This window comes from Haliotis rufescens, unplaced genomic scaffold (assembly GCF_023055435.1).
Source record: "Haliotis rufescens isolate VD_foot unplaced genomic scaffold, xgHalRufe1.0.p SCAF_6, whole genome shotgun sequence".
NCBI classification, from domain to species: domain Eukaryota; kingdom Metazoa; phylum Mollusca; class Gastropoda; order Lepetellida; family Haliotidae; genus Haliotis; species Haliotis rufescens.
In genome coordinates, this window is record NW_025964334.1 from 16,217,682 (window position 1) to 16,240,771 (window position 23,090).

At 41.6% G+C, this 23,090-nt stretch overlaps 1 protein-coding gene and 1 long non-coding RNA gene across 2 annotated transcripts in view; both read left to right on the forward strand.

Moving 5' to 3' along the window:
- The window catches only part of LOC125371722 (coadhesin-like), a 37,569-nt gene that overhangs the window by 1,042 nt on the left and 13,437 nt on the right, over positions 1-23,090 (forward strand). The gene's annotated exons all lie outside the window — the stretch shown is intronic.
- On the forward strand, positions 295-3,980 carry LOC124140574. Its single transcript, XR_007218707.1, has 3 exons — positions 295-1,120; positions 2,095-2,211; positions 3,140-3,980. It is a non-coding gene; the product is annotated as an uncharacterized LOC124140574 (long non-coding RNA).

Consider the following 23,090-nt stretch of genomic DNA (forward strand, 5'->3'; position numbering starts at 1 on the left):
CTGACGCCGCACAGCAGTACTCCTGCCATGCGACGGTGGCTTGTGTTGTAACAAACCATGACTCATAGTGCATTTATAGATTTTGTTGAAACAAATAAAAACGACATGATAATTTGGAATTACGTCTGCTGTGTACAAGCAAGGCCAGAGTAATCTGACCCATGAAGATTCCGGGGTAGAATAGGTCTTCAGCAACCCATGCTTACCGTAAAAGGCGACTAACGGGATGGTTGATGCATGTCATCGATCCCAATTGCGTGGAACCGTGCTCATGATATTAATCACGGGAGTGTCTGGTCCAGACTCGATTATTTACAGACCGCCGTCATATAGCAGGAATATTGCTGAGTGCGGCGTTAAACAACAAACTAACCAACCAGAGTAATCTATCAAACTGTAGCCACAAGAGATAACCGCAACCCACTACAAACGTAAGCGGAAATGTTATGGAAACAAAAGAATGATAATGCTGATATCGGTACGGCTCTTCGAAGTGGCTAGGACACCGGAACGACACAGATTGTTTCAATGTGTACTGATGTCTTTCATATATCAAGAATTGATAAAAAATTCCACAATCTAAAGAATCTGAAGAATATCTTCAGTTTCATTCCTGCTTTTGTGGTTTTTAACTGATATCCTGAGTAGTCTGCTTGTAGCCTTGAGAACATTCATTAAAATGACTATTTCGTTTTTCGAGACAATCTTTTAACCATTTGTAATTTGCAAATACATGACGGCCCCTTTTCATGGTCCAATCCAAAATTTTCGTTAATTTCTTCAAGGGAAACCTACGTAGAGAGAGGTAATTTTGCAAATCAATTCAAAATAAAAAATAAATTGTTTAATCATATATTTGAGTCAATTCATTTGACTAATGATAAAGAAATCATTGACGTCTCAAAATTAATTTTTAAATTGACTTCAGTTGACGGTGGTGTCAGTACCTGGGGCCAGTGGACTGGACCAGCTTGCCCTCAGACATGTGGGACCTCGCACACCATAACGAAAAGCCGGACTCGAACATGCACGAACCCGTCTCCAGATAAAGGAGGGGCAAGCTGCACAGAAAGCCTCTCGGAAACAGGTGACGTCAACTGTGGTTTGCCCCAATGTCCGTGTAAGTATCACATAATAGGTCTGCACAACCCATTCTTGCCGTAAAAGGCGACTATGCTTGTCGTGAGAAGCGATTAACGGGATCGGGTGGTCTGGATCTCTGACTTGGTTGATGCATGTCATCGATCCCAATTGCGTGGATCAATGCTCATATCAATCACTGGATTGTCTGGTCCAGTCTTGTTCATTTACAGACCGCCGTCATATAGCTGGAATATTACTGAGTGCGGCGTTAAACGACAAACAAACCAACCATTCTTGCCGTAAAAGGCGACTATGCTTGTCGTGAGAAGCGATTAACGGGATCGGGTGGTCAGGATCGCTGACTTGGTTGATGCATGTCATCGTATTCCAATTCCGGGCCCCGTAAAGATTCAGGGATAGAATAGGTCTTCAGCAAACCATGCTTGCCGTAAAAGGTGACTATGCTTGTCGGAAAAGGCGACTGTAACGGGATCGGGTGGTCAGGCTCGCTGACTTGGCTGATGCATGTCATCGATCCCAATTGCGTGGATCGATGCTCATGATATTTTTCACTGGATTTTCTGGTCCAGACTAGATTATTTACAGACTGCCGTCTTATAGCTTGAATATTTCTGAGTGCGGCTTTAAACAACAAACCAATCAGCTATATGACGGCGGTCTGTAAATAAATCGAGTCTAGACCAGACAACCCAGTGATTTATACCATCGATCCACGCAATTTTTTGTTTGTTTGTTGTTTAACGCCGCACTGAGCAATATTCCAGCTATATAACGGCGGTCTGTAAAAAATCGAATATGGACCAGACAATCCTCTCTTCTTAAGGCTTCATGGGACTGTTTTTTATAGTTTATGTTTACAACTCTATGATCAAACAAATTTCTAATGTGCCTCATTAGGGGGAATGTGATAACGTTGTTTTCTTGTTTATTTATTTGATCATGGTAACTTTAATACTGTCTGTTCAAATGAATGTCTTTTCTGTTATATAGACTATCCTAACTTTGGCACGTGCAGCTCCTCTTGTTCTGGGACGAACGTGGTCTGCAACAACGGTTATTGTGTGTGTAGCATAATGTACGTCAAGCTCGACAGCAGCTGTGTCCAGGGTAAGATTTTAAAGCAAATAAGGGACAAGAAATGTGACTGATAAGATTTGTTTGCTTGTTGTTTAACACGCCGCACTCAGCAATATTCCAGCTATATGACGGCGGTCTGTAAATAATCTAGTCTGAACAAGACAATCCAGTGAATAACATCATAAGCATTGATCCACGCAATTGGGACCGATGACATGCATCAACCAAATCAGCGAGCCTGACCACCCGATCCCGTTAGTCGCCTCTTACGACAAGCATAATCGCCTTTTACGGCAAGTATGGGTTGCTGCATGAAGACCTATTCTACCCCGGATCTTCACGGGTCTGATAAGAAACTAAGAAAGCAACTCAGTGGGGATTTTAGAACAAAGCAAATCCAAGCCATATCATTGTCTCAAGAATCCACTTATGAACTTTGATTGTTTGTTTGTCGTTTAACGCCGCACGCAGCTTAGATAACGGCGGTCTGTAAATAATCGATTCTGGACCAGAGAATCCAGTGATTGACATGATCATCGATCAACGCAATTGGGAGACGATGACTTGCATCAACCAAGTCAGCGAGCCTGACCACCCGATCCCGATCCCGTTAGTCGCCCCCTGCACGACGAGTCGCCTTTCACGGCAAGAATGGGTTGCTGAGGACCTATTCAAGCCCGGACCTTCACGGGTCGCAGTATATGAACTGATTCAAACTGATTGTAATTGCTCCCAAAAGGTGTTGTTTTGCCTGGCTCAGATACATTCAAACTGTTGTAATATTTGTTAGAAAGAGCAGATATTCACGCTAATTGAGCACGATGACGTACAAGAAGCAAGTCCAACAGTAAGAGCCCCCTGATTCTAATGTGTCGGCTATGTTCCAATTACAATGACCTCTTTAATAACGACTTAATTCATGCCTCACTCACATGAAATGATTTTCTTCACATTTCAGATTGCGGCGGATCTGGATATGGATCAGGCTTCACCATCTTTCACGACAAAGTCCTGAATGGTTACAACGACAAGATCGTCTCCTCCATTCAAACAATTGACGCGTGTATCAGTCTGTGCCAGGCGGAATCGGGTTTTACTTGTATTACCGCGGACTATGCGCATCAGTCAAAGACTTGCTACTTGAGCAAAACAGCTTGGTATGATGTACCAGCGAGCTCGGCTGGCAGTAGCACCATATATCACCAGGTAATTCGTAATTGTGCTTAAAAGTCGGAAAGGAGAGGTCACTTGTAGCATGTAGGAGAGGTCACTTGTAGCATGTATATATATATTTTGTGTACAAAGAGAACAGTCACGGCGATGCGAAAAAAATATTGCTTTTGCAAGTTCGTGATTTGAGGTTGGTCAGATTTCAGGTAGATCAAGAAGGATGCCCTTACAAAGCTCTACATTATCAGAAGTTAACGGATCGAGTGGGTCAGGCTGTCTCGCTGACTTAATTGGTTGATGCATGTCATCGTATCCCAACTGCGTGGATTGATGCTCATGATGTCAATTTCTGGATTGTCTTGACTCGATTATTTACAGACCGCCGTCATATAGCTGGAATATGGCTTTAACACACAAACAAACTTAAGTGGCTGTGCAGTAGATTCGAGTTCAATTCCCATCACTAATGCCATTGTTGGTTTTCCCCTTCCTATTGTTGTGGTGATCTCGAGCCAATGCTTATAATGTACCATGCACCCTAGCTTCACCAAACTTTCTCCACACATTAACCGCAATGAGTACTTGTGCCTTTTGCTAGTTTGAAGATTCTGATTTTTTTAATTTTTGCCGTTTCCATGGAAACATTAGAAACTTAAACTTTTAGGGGGGGTGTTTTGTACGGCCCATAACTTTTTAACCATGCACACTAGCTTCACCAAACCTGCTACACACATTTATTACAATGAGTACTTGTGCCTTTTGCTAGTTTGAAGATTCTGATTTTTTAAATTTTTGCCGTTTCCATGGAAACATTAGAAACTTAAACTTTTAGGGTGGGTGTTTTGTACTTTGTACGGCCCATATCTTTTTAACCATGCACCCTAGCTTCACCAATCTTTCTACACACATTTACTACAATGAGTACTTGTGCCTTTTGCTGGTTTGAAGATTCTGAATTTTTTAATTTTTGCCGTTTCCATGGACACATTAAGAAACTTAAACTTTTAGGGTGGATGTTTTGTACGGCCCATATCTTTTAATCATGCACCCTAGCTTCACCAAACTTTCTACACACATTTACCACAATGAGTACTTGTGCCTTTTGCTGGTTTGAAGATTCTGATTTTTTTAATTTTTGCCGTTTCTGGGGACTTTTTTTAATTTTTGCCGTTTCCATGGACACATTAAGAAACTTAAACTTTTAGGGTGGGTGTTTTGTACGGCCCATATCTTTTTAACTATGCATCCTAGCTTCATCAAGCTTGCTACACACATTTACCACAATGAGTACTTTCTTATATGATATTGTTCCAGTTTTTATGTGTTTTTATATCAACAATGTTTGGTCCTAATGATAATTCTTCTTATGTAACTCTTTAATTATTTTTTTATTCAAAGGTGTTTTTGGTGATCACCTTCCTCGTAGTGAACACTGGTAACATTGGGGGGGGGGGGGGGGGGGGGCGCAATTATCACTGGAACTCAATCTTAGTTTTTAAACATAGGAGTTAAAATCAGTTAGAAATATGTAATATTTCATTAATTACAAACTATTTACAGTAAACTACGGTTATAACGAACACGCTTATAACGAACTAACGGATATAACGAACTTACTTTTTAGTCCAGACTATATGCTGTAGGTATGCTGTATATATGCTTATAACGAACTACGGTTATAACGAACTAAAATTAGTAGTCCCTTTGAGTTCGTTATAACCGTAGTTTACTGTACTATTTGTTGTTGACCAGCGGGGATAACGGGGGTATGTGAGCTTTGCTCTCTTCTTTCTTGTTCTTTTACTGTCCTTTGTCGACTGGTTTTATAGGCTATATTTATGCTGTATTCTGTATAACTTGATTTAGTCACGCGTGATATGGCTGAAATATTACCGATGTGACAATAAATCTTAACCAACTCACCCAATTATTGCATGCATAGTGTTTAAGCCGGCGCACAACTTCACTCATTTACAGCCACTAGATTATTAACATTTTTATCAGCATTTAAAATTTTCAACAAAACAATGGGCATACATTTTTTTTATGGTTGACAGTCTATACAGAACCGTATCTTCTTGTACTTCAGCAACCCATGCTTGCCGTAAAAGGCGACCATGCTTGTCCTTTTACGACCATGCTTGTCGTAAGAGGCGACTAACGGGATCGGGTGGTCAGACTCACTGACTTGGTTGATGCATGTCATCGATCCCAATTGCGTGGATCGATGCGCATGATATTAATCACTGGATTGTCGGGTCCATATTCTATTATTTACAGACCGCCGTCATATAGCTGGAATATTGCTGAATGCGGTGTTTAATCTTGTACTTGTTGTAATGTCTTCTGTCGACATGTGAGTGCCGTCAAATTTCATAATGTTCATTTTGATGGTTGGTTGGTTTGTTGTTTAACGCCTTACTTAGCAATATTCCAGCTATATGAAGATGTGTTACTGAAGATCTAGTCTACCCCGGATCTTCACGGGTGTGTTCATTTTGAGGATATGTTAGTTATATTATTTCAACTCACCACCCCAATGAGGTTCATGTTTGATCTTTTTTACTGTACTCTTAAACTTTCAAAAACATCATCTGCACCTGTAAATTTGAGTTGACAACAAACAATTGCTTTGAGAAATTGAAAGAGTGAGTGTGTTAGTGAGGTAAGGTTTAATGCTGTTACCAATATGTCCGAGCAATCAGTGCTTAACGTTGAAGGAAAAAATCACCACTCGGTGTTAATTCGGAAGTAATGGAGACAATTCCCTTGCCCTTAACCAAATATTTCCCCATCCTCTTAATATATTGAACAAACTTATCTACTTTTGTTGCCTTGATTCTTTACTTTTCATTCAAATGTTGAATAAAATTGATATCCATCCACGACGAGTCATTCTTCCTTTATGATCAAACATGGGTACTGAGATCTTTGCTCATCACCAGCTTTACGATATGAATATTAATGTATCTTAACACGTACTCTATCGTCTGGGCAGCACAGTTTCTCATTACTGCATTTGTTTGTTTGTTCTTTAACGCCACACTCCGCAATATTCAGGCCATATGATAGCGGTCATTGCGATTATGGATCAAACAACCCAGCGATGCAATGGGCTGCACTGCATTTAACATCTGAAACCTCAAGCTGAGCACTTCGGTCACTTCGGGCCTTTTTTTTTTTTTTATGTCCGAGCAATCAGTGCTTAACGTTGAAGGAAAAAATCACCACTCGGTGTTAATTCGGAAGTAATGGAGACAATTCCCTTGCCCTTAACCAAGTATTTCCCCATCCTCTTAATATATTGAACAAACTTATCTACTTTTGTTGCCTTGATTCTTTACTTTTCATTCAAATGTTGAATAAAATTGATATCCATCCACGACGAGTCATTCTTCCTTTATGATCAAACATGGGTACTGAGATCTTTGCTCATCACCAGCTTTACGATATGAATATTAATGTATCTTAACACGTACTCTATCGTCTGGGCAGCACAGTTTCTCATTACTGCATTTGTTTGTTTGTTCTTTAACGCCACACTCCGCAATATTCAGGCCATATGATAGCGGTCATTGCGATTATGGATCAAACAACCCAGCGATGCAATGGGCTGCACTGCATTTAACATCTGAAACCTCAAGCTGAGCACTTCGGGCACTTCGGGCCTTCCTCCCACATCAAGCTGACACGCCGTGACATAACTGGAATACTGTTATCGGCCGACCTGTTATGGACTATGAAAAGGCCAGGTGTGGAAGGCGGAGACGGGCGCTAGACCGAGCAAAGGGAGATAACACCCTGCAGCCGCAGCGAAAACCATGTGCTCTCTACTGTACAGCAGACGAGCTATGTGCATTTGTGTCCACTAACGGAAACATGAGGGCTGGAATGTGCTCCGACAGTGGAAGCAGGCAACCGAGCATACGAACGAGACCTTATCGGTCCAGCGCCCGCCCGAACCTTGCCACCGAGCACCAAAGGTGCTACGCCATCCACACCTTACCCAAATCAAACTGAGAAAAAAACAAGGAAACAAAAATCTAATGAATGAAATGAAATAAACTATATGGCAAAGAAGTTAATGTTATCAAATGATTCTGATGTAGTGTGTACCTCTCCCCTGATCCTACCGAAGTCTAAGAACACCTGAAAACTGAAAAAAATGTTAAGCATGAAGTGGTGCCGTGTAATGCCCTGGTACCCTTGGGTCCACGTGGTCATGTCGCACAACTCTCACCCTGTAGTTCCGCGACGCGTTTCCCAACGCGCCGGTTTAGGTTTTTTTCTGGATAGCTCTAGCTTCTTTAAGTTACGTCCTCAGCGCCACGGCAGCATCCAGGACCAGATTAGGGTGGTGTCAGGCAGTACCAGTCTTGCATAGAGCAGATCTTCGTAGATGTCCCCACAGAGCATATGGCCTTTTATCTTACCCAAGTCGTTGGAGCCGAGGTGAATAAGAAGGTACTTGGGAGGGCTTCCGGCGACGGGGAGATATTGCAGCGCCGGTCTGAATTTCTTCCAAGTCCATCCCCCTCTTGACCTGGACTTTCCAACGTTATGGACCAACACCAGACAGTAGGGCTGACAGGTGGCGCTCGTTCTGGCCAGATAGCTGTCGCCGATGGCACCTGAAATTGTGTAAACAAGCCAGAAATCGGAAATGGTGGCCTACCTTTTATCTAACATAATTAGTGAAACCGTTTGAAGACCAGCGGCCGTCTTGTTTTATGGTGTCTGCATCCACACTGTTCATGGCTGCTGTAGTTGCGGCGCCAAGTCTAAATGAATGAGAAGTATACTTCTGGTGATGAATACCTAAGAGTGAGACAGATTTTGTTAGCACAGCCTGAAACTGAAATCTAGTTAACTGATTTCCATCAAAATGAACAAATAAGTATGGGAAGCGTGAAGTCCGTGAGGATAAGTAACCGGCCATAGCTGCAACAGGAGATAGAGGGGAAGTAGGTGCCGCTTTTATTAAAAAATGATGTGCCTCTCCTGCTTGGTCTGTTTTTGAGTACCTGAGGCGTACCTGAAGTCGGTTTGTTAGATCTGAAAGTGTTATGTCGTTGATTAGCAGCGCTCTACCGGAGGTACAGTGTATCTGCAATATCTGCACTGGCCTACCCGGAAGACACCGAAGTATGTTAAAGTTTTTTGGTTTTGGTTTGGTTTGGTTTGTTGTTAAACGCCGCACTCAGCAATATTCCAGCTATATGACGGCGGTATGTAAATAATCGAGTCTGGACCAGACAATCCAGTGATTGATATCATGAGCATCGATCCACACAATTGGGATCAATGACATGCATCAACCAAGTCAGCGAGCCTGTCCACCCGATCCCGTTTGTCACCTTATACGACAAGCATAGTCACCTGTGTGTTAAAGTAAAGGCTGCTTTAAAAAGCTTAACCTGATATGTTGAGTAACATACAAGGTGAATTACCTGAAGTATTTTGCCTAACAAGTGCGCAGTGATAGGACGACGGCAGTCCTGCTTAATGTTTGATTTACGTGTACCTTACAGTGCTTTCCTCAATAGGAAAGGTTTTGTAGGATCTGGCATATCTTGCAGTTTGTGCCACATACCTAGCGCCGATATGTATGAGAACAGAGTCCGTTGTGATATACCCTCTAATGACAACGCAGCCACGAAGAAGAGCAGATGGTCTAGTGGAACTTGCCATGTTTGATAATCTGAACTGAACGAAGGACTGCAAGGCTGTGTTGTAGGTTCGCCATGTGTTGTCCGACAAGGACAAACCCACCAATCTGCTAGTTTCCTGTACTAAATATTCAGAACGTCCTGCGGGACGGGTGTTCCCTGCGTCTCTGCCGTCGGGGCTGCTTCTCTGAACCGGTCCTTTTGAAACCTCGAAAGAGCGTCAGCGATGACATTGGCATGAGCACTAACATACTTGGCACAAAGAAGAATGTTGTGATTTAGACAAGTACTTACTATGAGACGGACCAGTGACCATAACTTTGGATTCTTTGCAGACTGTTTGTTTACGATGTAGACTACTGCCTGATTATCACAAAAACTGCTGATTATCACAAAAAAGCACAATCATGTTGTTGAAGAACTTGGTTCCCCACAAGCGAAGTGCTACCATGACTGGAAATAGCTCTAGGTATGTCATGTCTTTGGTAAGACCAGCGATTACCCATTGCAGCGGCCATGCACCATTTGCCCATCTTCCTTTGAAATATACTCCAAATTTTAAAGCCGCATGTACTAGCTGCATCTGTATACAGTTCCAGTTGTTCCGAGGTCAACCATTCATTATGCTGAGTAAGTGAGTGAGTTGGGTTTAACGCCACTTTTGACAGTATTCCAGTTATATCACGGCATGTCAGCTTAATGGTGGAGGAAAGCCTGAAGTGATGCAGGTCTCAGACGTTTACCACTTCGGTGAAACCTACGAGCACGGGTATGGTGCTGACAAACCTAGAAACATAATCGGGGCGAATCGGAATTCGAACCCACAATCATAGGTTTCTGGCGTGCCCAAGGGACGCAACTCTGCACAGCGAATCGCGGCGCCTAAGACGACTGGGCCACCCGTGCCCCCTCATTATGCTGAAATACTGACACGCCATTATGATAACGAAGGAATTTTAGCCATACCTATAGATCTTCCTTCATACCTCGCGTTAGCCTGACTCTGTGATGTGGCCTGGAGTGCGCCCCTGGATCGTGTGTGTCGCCTGCTGAAGGCCCGCCCTGCTGAAATCGCACGGGTTAGAAACTGCAACTAACCTGCGAGTGATTGAATCTCGCAAACATGTACCTTGCCCTTACCCGATGATAGCAAGGTTTGCATTACCTGCACAACATCTGTGACTTTGTCGGCCAGTACTCTCACTTCCATGGCTACAGTGTCGATTGTGAGGCCAAGAAATGTCAACGATGTTGTCGGGCCAACAGTTTTGTACACCTAATTCCTGAAGCAACGCAATTGCTGAATCCAACATGTAACTGCATTTGGCAACGGCAGGTTCACCGGCCAACAAGAAATCATCCAGGTAATGCATTGTATGAGATGAAAGTGTTTTCTTAATGATACACCATTGGAGAAAAGTACTGAATTTTTCAAATAGCGAACATGACATTGCACATCCCAAAGGTAAACATTTGTCAAAGTAATATTTTCCTCCAAAACACATTCCCGGTAAATTAAAATCCTCTTGTCGTACCGGAATGAGTCTGAACGCCGACTTAGTCCAATTTTGCAAGCAGGGCTCCTTTTCCAAGTTTTTGAACCATCTGAAAAGCTTCGTCACATTTTGCATATGTAAGAGATCAGAACTCCTGGGGAATGAAATCATTGATTGAAGAACCCTCTGGGTATGACAGGTGATGTATCAGCCTGTAGTGGTCCTGCGGCAGCGTTGACTGCGGGGTTGTACTCCCAGTGTGTACAGGCACCTTCTTCTCTACCTGACCTATCGGCGAGACTATAAGGTCTGGAAATAGAGGTTTATTAAAGGGGCCAGAAATTCTACCAAGCATTATTTCTTTATCTAAATTGGTTCTTACCACATGCGGGAGCTGCATTGCGGACCGAAGGTTTTATGCAAATCTCGGCCCTGTAGGGCCCACATACTGTAAATTGAAACCTTCAGAAAAACCAAGAATTAAGAACAAGGCAAGTTTTCGGTGAGAAAAAAGAATAATGCTTGAGCCAAGGTAAGATATTTCCAAACTTAATTGGAAGGTCTGCTAGCGTTCATACCTGGCGTTGCATTGTTTGCTCTGCTGCCGCTTGCGTGGCTGTCTGCTGACTGTCTTGGACGAAAGGAACTGCATGTACGGGCACCATGTCCTGTAGCATGGCACCTAGAACACTTGTGAGGGAATACACAAGCCGGCCGCATGCACCGAGACCGGTTTAAATCCCAACATACGAAGCTGTCCTGGTTGTCGTTGTTAGCTTTGTTTTGAAAGGCCTGACGGGGATTTACTTGCTTACCTGGTAGCATGAAACGCAGCCAGAGATTCCCGTCCGTAACTCCCCAAGACCGGGTCGGGTCACGAGCCATTTTGTTGCGAAAATGGTAGTCATACAAGGCCCAGGAGTCACCACCATATCTGATCGCCGATCCCCGGATAGTTTCAACATAGGACAGTAGCTGCTGTACCCGTTCCGGATGTTGGGTTACGTAAATTCCCATGAAGATGTGAAAAGCCGTCGTCCATGCACTTACGCTGAGATACTTGGGTGCTTGTGATTGAAATGGTTTAAATATAACCTGCCCTGAACTGTCCGATACTAACCTTAACGGAATTTGGTCATCAAGCGGTTGGTTATATCTGACGGCAACAGTGAACGGAAATCAACATACTCACCATTTATTATTTTTTGTCGAGGGCGTCCTTGACGTGAGACCCAACAGCGTCAGCTTGATATGCCAGCGGGTCGCGCGGTAGCTGCGCCAAAATTGCATTATGCGCTGAACGCAGTGGGTTTGTGTCAAATTGAACAGGAGTGCTGTGAGATAGCAAGGAACTAGGCGCTAAGGGAATTTGTTGTTGATTGCTACCTGAATGAGAGGCTGCGAACTGTGATAAAACAGCTAACGTGCGCTGTACCTCATTATTTGAAGTTGGGTGCTTACCGGTTGATTAAACCGATGTAAGCTTGATACAAGTAAATCCGGATTGATGTTTACTGTTGTATCTACACCTGCTCCTAGCGACAACATACCCGTATTGAGTTGACCTAGCTCCGAGTTGTTGCTCAATGAAGCTGCCGTTGTGGTCTTCTTGGCTGCGGGTTGCTGTCTTACCAACTTGTGCGCAAGCGACGCTTTTCTTTTTGGTGGCATTGTACTTGTGTTATGTAAGTTTCCTTGTGTACTGACACGGTTACATGATGGCGCAGTGAGTGTTTTTTGAAATGACGTAATATATAGAACGTCATAAATATGACGTCACTTGAGAAACAAACAGACGATAACAAGGAGAAGAATTTGTTTGGCAACAAGGCCACGTGTTATCGTTGTGGTTGTTGCGTATCATAAAATGAAGGGTGTTAATTATTAAGGTGTCACCGAATGTATAATTATATTATGATTGTAACTTGTGTGATTATGTAAACTTGAATATGCTTGTGTATGAATGGATGACTGTGCGCCTATGTGTCGGATGTGGCCGAAAGGGAATACATGATGTACATAGACTACTTGGATATGCCTGGAATTACATTAAGATTAGATCTATAAGTTAAGGTAAATTTATCAGGCGGGCAAATAACACCATTTAGCTAAATATTGCTAAATGACATTAAAAGCGGCGATTTTTTTTTTTACCCAACTCATTCACTGTAAAAGCCGAATAACCGGATCGGGTGATCTGGTTGTTTTTTTTGGTTAACGCCGCACTCAGCAATATTCCAGCTATATGACGGCGGTCTGTAAATAATCGAGTCTAGACCAGACAATCCTGTGATTGATATCATGAGCATCGATCCACACAAGTGAGTGAGTGAGTTAAGATTTTAAGTCACATCGGCAATATTTCAGCCATATCGTGACTTTCAAAGGCTATACATAATAAATATGTGTAAACTATAAAGACCTGTAAACAAGGGACAGTAAAATAACTAGACTTATCACAGATTATTATTTAAAACTAGCATGGAACCATACAAATACATCGCTAGACAGGACAATACATTATCAAAAAGAGCTATAGATCGCCAGCAACTGAAGGTAGATCACCATACTGGGGATCACGGGGACTTACAGTACCTTTGTTACCTGCATGGACCCCAGCAGGATTTACATCATCCCTTCAGTGGTTGGCGACGATTAGGGAATTAAGCTGAATTTAAAAGAACATATATTCTACGATAAAAACTATGATAGGAATAACAGACTTTGAATGATATGGACTTACTATGCCCTCTCAGGGGGACAATAATTTTACAGTACGTTAACCCCCGTCAAGGGCACAGCCAATAACAATCTCAGTTCACAATTAGACACTATGAAATTAAGAAATAACTATGTACATCAAAATTTATTTATCAGTTCAATTTCTTTTAAAAATGCAATAATCAAATGAGGACTAATATTGGTAAAAAGATCCTTAATTATAAGAGATGATGATTTGAAATATTTATCCCTCGTGATGGAAAAATCAACACAGTCAAGCAGGACATGCTTGGCTGTGATTCTTTCATCACAAGGTATACAAAATGGAGGATCCTCACTTTTAAGTAAATATTCATTCGTATATCTGCTGTGGCCAATGCGACATCGTCGTACAATGACCTCTTCAAATCTGGGCTGACAACCCAAGTAGGTGTAACCGATGGTTGGTTTTATAGCATGTAATTTATTTATACCTACTTCGGTGTCCCACTTCTTCTGCATTATATCTCTGATGTAGCATCTTATTACAGGTTTATAATCGCTGTATGGAAGCAGAAGTCGTGTCACAGATTTGTTGGGTGCTGCTTTAGCTGCAGCATCGGCCATTGTATTACCAGTGATTCCAACATGGCTTGGTAACCAGCAAAAAATGATGTCGTATTGGCCAGTGGCAAGATCATTAAACAAATCAACAATTTTGATTAAAAGTGGATGTGTACAAGATAGATTTTTAACTTCCTGAAGGCAAGATAGTGAGTCCGAAAATATAATAAATTGTTTATGCTTTGATTGTTTGTTTATATACTGAGTCAAATTAAAAACTTCACATTTTTAAAAGTAATCCCATATATGATATACAACGGACAAATGTATCAGAGAAGGTAATATTTAATCATTAATGTCGAAAGAAGGATTTTAATTAAAGGTGGTAACCATAATTTGTTCCAAGCACCTACGGTATTCGGTAATAACATCAACAGTTTAAATCATAAGTCCCAAGCACAAGAATCTGATGGCACACAAGTTCAGTAGCGTGTATGGCCACCATGTGCGTTGACAACTGCCACACAACGCCTCCGCATGGATCTTGTGATGCTTGTGAACACATGATTGGGAAGACGACGCCATTGTTGCTGCAAAATGGTGCCAAGATCTTGCAAATTCTGTGGTTGGTTCTGGAGAGTGCGCAGACTTCTGCCAAGATCATCCCAGACGTGTTCGTTGGAATTGAGGTCGGGAGACCTTGACGGCCAGTCAATGACGTTGACTCCCGCATTCTGAAGGAAATTCCTCGTCAAAATTGCCGTGTGGGGTCTGGCATTGTCGTGTTGGAAGATCAAACCGGGTCCATGTGCTGCCATAAAAGGCAGAAGTTCTGGTGCCAGTACCTGGTCGCGGTAAGCAGCAGCGTTGAGGTTGCCACGGATGACAAGAAGCCTGGAACGTGCATTGCCACAGAAAGCACCCCACACCATGACACTTCCGCCTCGAAATCTGTCAACTTCCTGTACACAACACTAGGCGTAACGTTCATGACGGCGCCTCCACACCTCGCCCTACCATCAGCAAATCGAAGATTAAATCGGGATACATCACTGAAGACGACTTGATTCCAATTCCTCTGACATGAGTCCATCGTAAGTGTCGCTGTGCCCACAATTGACGTTGACGTCTGTGTAATTGAGTTAGAATCGGCCCGCAGTATGGCCGTCGTGCTTGAAGGTGAACAGTTCTCAGACGGTTTCGAACAGTTTGCGCACTCAGTCCCTAAACAGTTCATTTCTGGTTGATGTAGCCGTCAAAAATCGGTTACGGAGGTGACGTAAGACAATCTGACAATCCTCTACATGTGACGTCACACGTGGTCGACCTGGCGGAGGGCGATCAGCGGTGGTACCCATTTGCTTGAACGCGTCTGTAAATCATAAACAGTCCGTCGACTACAACCCATCGTCCTTGCGACTTCAGCTACGGACGTTCCCGTCTGCAACATGGCGATGGCACGTTCACGTTGCACATTTGAAAGGCGTGGCATGACAAATGGTCGTAAAGACTTTTGTTTTCTTGTTTTTCTTTTTTTGTTAATGACTGCTAACAAGTATTGCTGTAAACACGTACGGTATTATGGCCACGTGACCAGTTCCACGTGAAAAAACTATTTTGCCATTATAGTACTGTGCACATGATTTTGATCGATTCACCTGCACAAAAACGGGTGTTATCTGAAGACAATACGTGGCCATTACTGTTTAAATACACAATAAGGGCCCACAATGATAACTGGTCAAAATGTTAAAATTTTAGGATTGTGAAGTTTTTAATTTGGTTCAGTATATATTCAAGTGCTGTTAATATGGCCTTTGCTTCGGCCGTAAAAATGAAACAGTTGTCTGGTAGTCGTTGCGATATAATCCAATGACAGTAGCGCTGGCTACAGCATCACCATCCTTGGATCCATCTGTAAATATCAATTTATAGGTATTGTATAATGATCTTAAGTGTCTGTATTCTTGTTGATAAATTAGTTCATTTGTTTCAGATTTCTTCAGTTTAGTTAAGGTTAGGTCCACCTCAGGTCTAACAACCTGCCACGGTGGAGAAGACAAAGCTGAGTTGGGGCTATATTATCAAGATGTATTTTAGCAGCAGAAATATGAGATTGTAACCTTATTCCAAGTGGTGGAATTAGACATGACTTTCTGTTGTAGAGTTCTTCATAAAGAGGAAGAAAAACACAATCAAAAGTTGGATTTGATTGATTAGAAGATAATTTTGTGATATATTGTAATGACAATTTTAAACGGCGTTGCTTGAGGGATGGTTCATCCGCCTCCACATACAGGCTATGAATAGGAGATGTGCGGAAAGCTCCAAGGCAAAGTCTCAGGCCTTGGTGATGTATAGTATCTAATTTTTGTAGTGTACTTTTACAGACTCCACCATAGACGATGGAGCCGGAATCAAGTTTTGAACGGATCAGGGACCTGTACAAGTGCAAGAGTGTTGTCTGATCCCCTCCCCACTTCGAATTAGAAACGACTTTCAACAAATCAAGTGCCTTCAGGCATTTAGCTTTAAGGTATTTAATATGTGGTAAAACGTTAAGTGGCTATCGAAAATAAGTCCCAAGAACTTGGCCTAATTCACAACTTTTGATAGGGGTACCATTTATGATTTATGAGAGAGAGAGAGAGAGAGAGAGAGAGAGAGAGAGAGAGAGAGAGAGAGAGAGAGATCCTTGGACATTTAGAAACTGTGGACATTATCTGTATAATATTAGGCACTCGTGAAGAGCAACCTCCTCGTGGTGAGTGCTGGGTAGCGCTAATAGCTCTTCCCCCGTGTGGAACCGGGGTAGAATATTTCCACAGCACCCCATTGCTGGTCGTAAGAGGCGACCAAAGTGGGCAGCCCGTTTGCCGTGGGTTGCGTCCCTGTGTCGGCGGAGGACGGGAGTCTGGTAGTTGAGGGCACTGGTTCCTGGAACTGTGTTCCTTTGCCCAACACACTACTTCGACCCTTACTTCGCCTAGACGGGTGGTAAGATGGGCCCGGTCTTATCAATCGGCTGGTCATGCCAGGCCCTGTGCGTAATATTGTATATGCACACCTGTGTTGTATTTTACTGTATATTTTGGTCTTGGCCGTGCATAACTTGTGTGATTACTAAATTTTGGATGTAATAAATTGCCTAGAGTCTTACGCCAGAAGGCGGTGGCTCATGGGCCAATCTGGTGATGTTGACCTCTGTATTCTGTATGTCTCCAGTTTCTTGTCATGGACTGAACCTGCCTGGCACTACATCTGGTAGATAAATATAGCTATTCAAGTCATATTTGCTGGAGTATAACATCCCTGTATCCCTGGTGTTTGCATCCTGGATATCCGGTGCAATATAACACTGTCCTTGTTGACACTCGATGGCGGGTGGGGAACAGGGGTGCTGAAATATATTCTTTTCATCATGGCTCAACAACAATCTGGTTCTTCTCGAAATGAAAAAAAGAGACGTCTAGAGGAAATTGAATTTACAACTGGAAATGTTTCTCAAAATATTGATTCCTGGGCTCGATTCCTGGTAATTGAGGCTGCTGACAAACTACCCATCAAATTGAATCCTTTTGCCATATCTAAGGCTGTGTCTGGGATTTGCGGTGAGGTCAAGAACGTCACCCGTCTCCGTAGTGGTTCGCTTCTGGTGGAGTGTGCACGGAGACAGCAATCTCTCAATCTTTTATCTATCTCTACCTTTGCCAATATTGAGGTTGCTGTGTCTGTGCACAGAACATTAAATTCTTGTCGAGGCATTGTTCGTGACAGAGCTCGTTGTCTGTCCGACATGTCTGAAGAAGAAATCGTTTCAGAGTTGGGAGACCAAGCCGTTACTGAAGTTAAACGTTTCACAATGAAGAAAGACGGTGTCATCACAAACACTAATACTTATCTCATAACGTTTGCCCGTACATCCCTTCCACAGGCAATTAAAGCAGGTTATATGAACATCGGAGTGGATGTGTATGTCCCCAATCCGCTCCGATGCTACAAGTGCCAACATTTCGGTCACGGTTCCAAATCCTGTCGCAACTCTGTGGTATGTCATCGCTGTGGTGACAGCCATGAGAGCTCTGACTGCGATCATGATTTGAAGTGTGCAAACTGTTCTGGCCCACATGTTGCTTCGTCAAAATCTTGCCCTGTGTGGCAAATGGAATCTAAAATAATGAAACTCAAATGTGAAAGAAACATATCCTACCTGGATGCCAAAAAACTATTTAAAGATCAGACCACGACTCCATCTACCATTTCCTACTCTGCTGCAGTCTCTCGCTCTGTAGCAACATCCTCTATTTCGTGCCAGACTGACTTGACATGGGTCAAGTCAGAAAAACCTGTTGCTACTATACAACTCACTGAACATATTACTGCCACTCACTCTAGTTCAGGATCTCAAACTGAGATTCAGCCTGAGAAACATTCTCAAACGTCTATGAAAGAACCTGTTAATCAGTCAAAAAAAGGGAAAAAGAAATTGCATAGAAAACAAGCACCGATCGTCCCTTCACCTTCAGACGTTCCTTTACAGAACTCATTTGGGCCTCTGGATATGGAGGTTACTCTGTCCTCACCGGACAGGCGGAGGAGTAGTTCCTCCTCACATTCACGCGAGCGATCTCCAATTGAGCCACCATGACTCAATTGTCCAACATAATACAGTGGAATTGCAGAGGACTTAGGCATAATTTTAATGAGATACAATTATTAATACAGGATTTTCAACCGTCAGCATTGTGTCTTCAGGAAACATACCTGAAAACTACAGATCAGTTCACCTTACGACAGTACAATGACTATCATTCATTTTCTCCTCCAGGAGATAAAGCAACGGGAGGCTCTTCTATCTTGGTGCGACAGGGGATAATACATAGTCCTGTCCCCCTAAATACCAATCTTCAAACTGTTGCTGTTCGTCTGACTCTGCACATTGCTTTTACGCTGTGCTCTTTGTATATCCCTCCTTCTTCTGATCTTCGACAGTCTGATCTTCAAAATCTGTATGACCAGCTCCCAAAGCCCTGCATCATCATGGGTGATCTGAACGGACACAACCCGCTTTGGGGAAGTGCAAATACCAGTTCTAAAGGAAAAATCATTGAGGAATTTATTTCTGACAACAACCTGTGTATTTTTAATGATGATTCTGCAACATATTTACATCCAGCCACTGGAACTTATTCTGCCCTCGATCTGTCACTCACAGACTCAAACTTGTATAACGAATTTGCATGGTCAGTCCATGATGACCTGTGCGGGAGTGATCATTTTCCCACAGTACTTAAAACTGTTAATCCTACTGATGAGCCACCATCATGCAGATGGAACTTTACCAAGGCTAATTGGTCCTTATATGAGGTACTGTGTACTGACACAATAAAACATCACATTTTCAAGAATATTCCAGATCCGATACAGTTGTTTTCGGATTTACTGAATGACATTGCTGACCAAACCATTCCTAAGTCCTCTGCGAATTCCCATATTCGTAAACCATGGTTCACAAATGACTGCAAACAGGCCAGAAAGTGTAGGAAGAAAGCAGAAAAATATTTTCGCCGACATCCTACAGTCCATAATTTGAATAAGGTTAAAATTACAAATGCCAAAGCAAGACGTGCTTTTAAACAAAATAAGCGTATGTCTTGGAGGAACTATGTCTCCAAAATAAATTCCCGCACGCCCATATCCAAGGTGTGGAATATGGTGCAGAAAATAAAAGGCAAAGGTTCAAGATCGTCTGTTCACCATCTTAAGGAAGGTGACACGTTATTAACGGATAAAACAGATATTGCCAATAAACTTGGAGAAACGTTAGCGAAACATTCTTCAACTTCTAATTATGTCCCGGAGTTTCAAAAATTTAAGAAACAACAGGAGAAGATCAAAGTTAATTTCACTTCTGATAATGGTGAAGACTATAATGAAGTCTCCTCATTACATGAGCTACATACCGCCCTTGGGCAAGCTCATGACACAGCAACGGGAGCTGATAACATTCATTACCAGCTTTTAAAACATTTACCAGATTCTTGTCTGGAGACACTTTTAGACATATTTGATCAAATATGGACATCAGGGAATTTTCCTACTTCATGGCATAATGCCATTGTAGTCCCAATACCGAAGCCTGGCCGGGATCATACAGATCCCTCTAACTATCGACCTATATCCTTAACAAGCTGCGTATGTAAAACCATGGAACGAATGGTTAATAATAGATTAATTTGGTATCTGGAAACCAATAATCTAATTACAAATATCCAATGTGGTTTCCGAAAAAATAGAAGTACTATCGACCATTTAGTACGATTAGAATCCTTTGTGATAAATGCTATTGTAAACAAACAACACGTAGTATCAATTTTCTTTGATCTTGAGAAAGCCTACGATACTACTTGGAAGCATGGCATTTTAAAGGATTTACATGATTTTGGTTTGAGAGGCCGTTTGCCTCATTTTATATCACAATTTTTAACAGACAGACAATTTCAAGTCCGAGTGGGTTCCACCCTGTCTGACCATTATAATCAGGATCAGGGTGTCCCACAAGGCAGTATATTGTCTGTCACCTTGTTTAGTATTAAAATTAATAGTCTGTCCAAGGTTTTAAGTAATTCAGTGGATGGATCACTGTTCGTGGATGATTTTAATGCATCTTGTTGTGGTAAAAATATGCATACCATAGAGAGGCAGTTACAAATCTGTCTCAATAAAATTCATAAATGGTCTCTCGAAAACGGGTTCAAATTTTCTATGTCTAAAACTAACTGTATACACTTCTGCAGAAAATATAAGCCGCATAAAGACCCTGAATTATTTTTGAATGGCACCCCTATCAAAGTTGTTAAAGAGGCCAAATTCTTGGGACTCATCTTTGATAGCCATTTAACTTTCTTACCACACATTAAATCTCTTAAAGCTAAATGCCTGAAAGCACTCGATTTGTTGAAAGTTGTTTCTAATTCCAAGTGGGGAGGGGATCAGACTACCCTCCTACACTTATACAGGTCACTGATCCGTTCCAAACTTGATTATGGCTCCATCGTCTACGGTGGAGCCTGTAAAAGTAATTTAAAAAAACTTGATACTATCCATCACCAGGGACTGAGGCTTTGCCTTGGAGCCTTTCGCACTTCTCCTATTCCGAGTCTGTCTGTTGAGGCGGATGAGCCTTCTCTTAAACAACGCCGTCTGAAACTATCTTTACAATACATCACTAAATTATATTCCAATCAGTCAAATCCAGCCTTTAATTGCGTATTTAATCCTTTGTACGAAGATATTTACAATAAGAAAACATCTCTTGTTCCACCCCTAGGAATAAGAATTAAATCAGTCATTTCTGCTGCGAACATTAACTTTCAGGATATAGCTCCGACAAAACTTTTTTCATCGCCTCCTTGGCAGATGGTAAGACCAACTGTAGACCTCACATTAACAAAACTTAAGAAATCTGATACAAATCCACTTATTTATAAACAAGAATACAATCAATTACGAAACACTTATGACACTTATAAATCTATATTTACAGATGGATCCAAGGATGGTGGTGCAGTTGCTAGTGCCACCGTCATTGGATCCAGAACAGTATCTTCACGTTTACCCGATAATAGTTCCATATTCACTGCAGAAGCGCACGCAATTTTAACAGCACTACAATATATCAAGAAGAAATCAAAATATAAAGACTTCATTATATTTTCAGATTCACTTTCGTGCCTTTAGGCTATTAAAAATATGTCATCTAAACATCCATTTTTAATTGAAATTCTTGAGTTATTTAATGATCTTGCGACTGGCCAATATGACATCGTTTTTTGTTGGTTACCAAGCCATGTTGGGATTGTTGGTAATACAATGGCTGATGCTGCCGCAAAAGCAGCACTCAACAAATCTGTGACACCACTTCTTTTACCATACAGTGATTATAAACCTGTCATTAGATCTTACATCAGAGATCTAATGCAGAAGAAGTGGGACACCCAAGTGGGTATAAATAAATTACATGCAATAAAAGCGAATATCGGTTATACCTACTTGGGTTGTCAGTCCAGATTTGAAGAGGTCATTTTAAGACGATGTCGTATTGGCCATTCACGTTATACTCATGAATATATTTTAAAAGGTGAAGATCCTCCATTCTGCGTCCCTTGTGATGAAAGAATCACGGTCAAGCATGTCCTGCTTGACTGCATTGATTTTTCCATCACAAGGGATAAATATTTCAAGGTATCGGGTATCAAGGATCTTTTTTATCAGGTAAGTAGTCATTTAATTATTGGTTTTTTAAAGGAAATCGAATTACTGCATAAATTTTGATTGTTATAGTTTGTAATTAAATAAATAACTTTTATAATTGGTAGAATTATTCAGTAACTGGGATTGTTAGTGGCTATATCCTCGAAGGGGGTTAAAGTAGTGTAAAATTATTGTCCCCCTGAGAGGGTATGTAAGACCACGTCTTTCAAAGTATGTTTATTTCTGCTCTTTTTTATTCGTAGTATATATGTTCGTTTATTCTGGCTAGATTTGTCATTAATCGCAAACAGCGGAAGGGATGATGTAAATCCGGCTGGGGTCCATGCAGGTAGCAAAAGTACTGTAAGTCCCCATGGACCCTAGCATGGTGATCTACCTTCAGCTGCTGGCGATCTATAGCCCTTTTTTATATTGTACCGTTATATATAGTGATATCTTTTATAGTTGTATGCTAGTTTTAAATATTAATCTGTGATATTCTAGTAATTTTACTGTCCATCGTTGACAGCTTTTTATGTTGTATACATTTATGTATTATTAATGTACTTCTCGTCACGATATGGCTGAAATACTGCCGATGTGACGTTAAATCATAACTCACTCACTCACTGTATAATATTATCAGACTAAAGACTGTCAACACAAAGTAGATGTTTAGAAAGTAATGAGATTTATTCTTGACAGCCTGTTTATATCATCTTTTGTAATGTGACATACCTGTATGACACAAGCTCTATTCACAACGAAAGTTAATAGTATCATTACTGTGACAATAGAAACAGTGTTTTGCATGGTTATACTTTAACTCTGAATAGCAGAACTATTAAAACACACAATGTTGAACGCTCAATATAACACTGAACGCTGTCAGTAAATCTAAGTCTGATGTCCCACGACACTGAATGCAATGGGCTTTAGAACTTCTGTTCTACAGGCCACAAATTAGTCAAAATGTGAGCACACTGCAGATACTTTTTTGATTTCTGTTCAGTGAACACTTCACCTAAAATCAATTACTGTAAGAGGCCAAGAACCT